Below are 5,319 nucleotides of genomic sequence, written 5' to 3' on the forward strand. Positions count from 1 at the left end.
TAAAGAAGATGAAAGATGATCTCCAACAAACACAACAGACTCAAGAAAGAAACTCCAAAAGTCTTGTTGAGGAAACCCACATTGCGTATGAATCAGGGTGTGCAGTCCTTCAAGACACCATCAAAGGACTAAGAAGATCACTCACAGCAAATCAAAGGGTTGATGAAGTTCTCCGCCTTACAAAGGAGATTTATCAACTTCTCTTCAACTCAGAGATCCCCAATAACCAACAAGTCTGTGATCAAATGAAAACCCAGTTCAGTGAGACGTTTCAAAAGATTGATGGGTTAAAATAATGGTTTGAGGAGCAGCAGGAGCCTGCTTCCTCAAAAGGGGGAAGTGATAGTGATTCTTTAAAGTCTAAAACTCCATCAGTTCATTATTCTCAAACTCCTCCAAGGGATCAATCTCCTACCGCAGAGCACAACAAAATTCCAACTCCTCAGGAATCGCCACACAAGTCTCTACAAAAGTCAATCTCTGAACACTCTCCTCGACAATCAGCTTCACTGCAACAAGAATTAATGTCATCAGATCATTCTGATGACTCTCCATCCACTGGCCAAAAGAAAAGAGACTGGAGAGCAGCCAAATTTGCGGATGAAATTTGGAAGTGTTGGGTCTAAGAGTTGTGTCATTGGGCCTGTTACTTCGGTCCATTGTTATCACAGTTTGGGCATCTCCAGCCATGTTTATGTCATTAGCGTTTAGTATATAAGATGCATGCATGCATCGTTCTCTGTACGCTTGATAATAATTATTCCTTTATTGTACTGTAACCCTAGCACACCTCTACAGTCGAAGTTCTTTGTCGAGCTCTTCTGAGGTGGAGCATATTAATCATTCAGCTCTTGTTTGATTCATCGTGTGTTCTTTACTTTTATTATGTTTGACTAAATATGTTACGAATCTAAACGATCATAGAGAATTTAATTCTCATCAATTGGTATCAGACCAGGAGACTGTGTAATTCATACGCATCTCTTCTGTTGGAAAATCTCTTTAGGGTTTCCGTTTTTGTTGAAATCGTTTGAGCGTCGTATCATTATTAACGTTGTTCCACGTTTTTGATAAAACCCTAAATAAACCTTTACAAGTCTAGTTCTTGACAGATATTCAAAACAGGTCATCATGTCTCACGAAGATTCGCAAAAAAACCCCATCAACATATCCAACAGCATCGGATCTACTACAAGAATCCCGATTTTATACACTCAAGATTATGTAGTCTGGATGCATCACTTTGAAGACTATGTTCTTGGTTTAGAGGATAATGGTTATCTAATCGGGGAGGCTATCACCTTGGGTCCGTTTACTCACTCTGGAACAAATAGAATCATCAAAACTCAAAAGGAGTACAATCAGCTGATGATCGACGTGGAGAACGTTCCTCAAGACGAGAAGGACAAACTGATGAGCAACATTAAAGCTATGAGGATGATCAGATTTGCCTTGCAATCTGATACTTTTTGCCTGGTCAGTTCATGCACGACGACAAATCTAATATGGGATAGGCTGAAGGATCTGTATTCCACAGATGAGGATCTAGAGCATTCAATTTAAACTCTTTTTCTCTCTGAGTTCGGTGAGTTTAAGCAAAAGCCAGAAGAAAAACTCATTCAGGCGTTCGATCGTTTCAATCATCTTCTCAGCAAGATGATCAAGCATGGAATTGGCAGAGAAGTAATCGAGCAGAAGGTCACTTTTATGAATGGCCTAAGACCCGAATGGATGGCTGTGGTTTCGACTGTGAAAGCTCATGAACAGTTCAAAACCTATTCGTTGGTGAAGCTTGTGGGAATACTCAAGTCACATGAAAGTGTAGTGACTAAGGAAACGAAGGTGGTGTCCAGTATGGGATCTTTGGCTCTTCTCTCAAAGGGCAAGTGCGTGGCTGAAGAAGAAGAAGAATTGGATCTTTCTGAATGTGATCTGACAAATAATGAATATGCATTAATGATCTCTAATCCCAAGAAGTTTGATCGCAAAAAGTTTCCCACCTACAAAAACCGAAATTGGCAAGGGAGCTACAGTTCCGTAAAGGCGAAAGAGGAGGTTAAAAACACTCCTCAGCAAGAAGAAGCGAAGAAGGAAAACAAGCTTATAGGTGACTCCGGATATGACTGCAATTTCTGCCGCGACAAAAATCATTTTTCCAAAGATTGTATGTTGAGAAAGCTGTCTGAGAAGAAGGATGGAGAAGACGATGAAGCATACCATTCACGCAAGCTGGAGGAAGTAAAGAAGAAGAAAACCTCTAACAATTCTATGAATGCTTTAATTGTGCGGGAGAACTTAGTTGATGATGAGTTCGGAGGAATAGAGGTCTGCTCTATTGACTCTGAGGATGAAGAACTTCGTAAACCTGCGCATGGTAGGGCTTTTGTGGCGATGGAAGATAATGTTGAGTTTACTGGAAGATGCTTAATGGTGACTCCTGGTGTGTCACAAATGAGAGGATACACAACGGATGGTGGATGTGATGAGGCGAAGGAAAGAGAAGACAGATGCTTCACTGCCAAACCGATGGGTGAGAAGATCAACAAATGTGATCAGTTGATCAAGAAGGTACAATCTATTCTCGAATCACTAAAATTACCAGTTAATAACTATGAAAAGGAATTAAACGAATTAAAATTCAAATTTTCTAGTTTAAGTGGTAATCTAAAACAAACTCGCCTCACCAATTCTAACCTAACTGATCAACTTAGCAGGGTGTCTTCCAAGAGTGAGGAGCGAAGGATGTGGATGAAGAAGAAGGAATTAGAGTTAGTTAGGGCAAGAGATGAACTGATTTATTTGCAACGTGATAATTTGAAGTTTTTGAAACAAAGGAATATTTTTTGCTTAATTGCTAAACGTCTTTATTCCAATATTACTCAGTTGTATTTAAATTGTGAGATTGGAGATAAGATTCACAAAATGATTTTGCCTTTCCTTGAATTAAAGGAAGACGAAATAGATGATGATTGCTATAAATGTGAAATTAAAAATCAAGACTGAAACTATACAGAATGTTGACTCATTGAGTACCAAGTTGAGTTCAGAAAATAAGATAAACACTTATGAATTTGACGAGGACAGTGATATGAGTGAAATATCTGTAGAGGATGTAGTTGACTGTTCAGAATTTGTCAAAAGCAAAACCGAACCTACCAAAGGTCTTATATCTGAAAATTCGGTTGAGTTCGCTTGGATATCCCAAGATAAATCCAAAGTTCTGAAACCGAAGGCAGTGGTATATCAAAAAGTACAAACAGTACCAAATCAGGTATAGACCACAACAGGAGTTACTCAAAAACACACAGCCGAACTTACAACCATAGTAAATGAAGACAACGCAGGTGGCTGTGATAATTATTTTTGGTCTGCTCCAATTGACAATGCAGACGAAAGTGTCGGTTTATCAGAAAGAACATCATGGAGACCCAAAGGCAAATATGTGGCCGAACCACTCAACAAGCCAACAAGCTTTGATGTACCAAGCATAAGTGGTACTAAAGAAATTCCAAGCGAACCTACGACGGCGGCAAGTGAAACCTCTTCATTGAAGAGTGAAACTCATGCTGAGAGACCGAAGCCAAGAGTAAACATTCACAAGTCTCAAAAGCAACTTGTTGAACAAAAACGCCAGCGAAACAGGAGATATCAAAAGAATCTCAATGAAAGGAAGCAGTTTTGGAACTCCCAAAGCTCCAATTATGTTCGCATAGAAAAGGTGTCTAATCACAAGGCGAAAGAAAGATCAAAGGCTAACTCTGATCCATGCACTCACTGCCAATCCCGCAGTCAGACGACCTGAAGACGTAGTTTCGGTCCCAAATCTAGCAGTGACAAGAACCAAAAGACCAGTTTCGGTCCTAAATCACAACCTCCTCATTCTCAACAAAAGCAAATTCCTAACAAGGATATCAAGGGAAAAGGAAAGTGCGTATTAGAATACGAAACGCAAGCAAAGAAGGCGTCTGCTAACCCTAGGAAACAAAAGAACGTTTTTGTTAAGAATCAAAATAAAATTCCACAAACTGATTAATAAAACAAACATATTTGGTTGATCTTTCTATTGCCATTCCCTGTTCTGTAAAAAGCTCACGCGGTGTCACACCCCCGAATCAGACGACGGAAACGTCTGGGGGCTCGTGTGACTAACAATTGAATAATCATCACAATGAATATACATGAAACATAACACATTCATCACCAACATTACATATTACAACCAGCATTGTTCACATCAAGTACATTATTAAAATACATAAGTTCAAATTGTTCAAAGTACGATAAGTGATGTTACATATACAAAACCATACACACTTGCAAATCTTCCAGCTTAACGATTACCTGAAAATACAAGTTATTTTGAAAATGGTCAACATATATAATGTTGGTGAGTTCATAAGTATACTTGAGTAAAAGTCTTTGTATATTTCATAAAAACCCAGAAAATCCGATATTTTCTGTAAAATGTTTTGAAAATTATGTGAAAATCAAGTATAAATGCATGTGTGAATTTCATAGTTAAAACTTGTATGAGTGTAGTTTAGATTCATTGTATTTTGAATAAATGATAATTGTATATGAATAATTTCCCCAGAAAATCCGATATTTTCTGTTTTATAACATCGTTTAGATTCTTGTATTGTTAAATAAGTCATTTTGCATTGACATAATTAAAGAATTTATCTTCAAAAGGTTATCTTTTGGTATTGAATCCCTATATGAGCCGTTATAACCATGCATGATAATGACTAGGTCGTCCGTCTTGGTATTTTTCCAAATGCTGGTCTTGCTAAGGATGTTGCCGCCCTAGAATGACCTAGTCTAGCTGTAGCGAACAGCTAAGGCGTGGGGGTCACCCCGTATAGATCTATACACAAACTCCCGCTTTCATACCAGGAAACTCTGAATATAACTACAGGCTACGATTGTACACTCGGAGGTGCCAACCGACATGTCTCACTAGATTCTCAACCCCTTTTTGTTCTATGTTTGATGTTTACGTATATGTGGTATGTTTTTGTATTCGAAAGGTACATATAAAAGTATACGAAGTTTAATAATTACGCAAAGGTATAGTTACGGCCAATTAACATGTGAAATTTCCATTCCAAGTCCTATTAGCATGTAATTAGACCACGAAGGCCCAATGACATGTACAAGGGCAATTTAGGCCCAATAGGCATGTAAATGGGCCACAGAAGCCCAATAACATGTAATCCAATACTTAGGCCCAAATTAACATGTAAATGGGTCGCAAGACCCAATAAACACATCATGGAAAACAATGGGCTCAATATACACTTAATTGGGCCCTTAGGG

The sequence above is a fragment of the Lactuca virosa genome, chromosome 3 (genome assembly GCF_052849685.1).
Source record: "Lactuca virosa cultivar CGN04683 chromosome 3, Lactuca_virosa_CGN04683_v6, whole genome shotgun sequence".
NCBI lineage: Eukaryota > Viridiplantae > Streptophyta > Magnoliopsida > Asterales > Asteraceae > Lactuca > Lactuca virosa.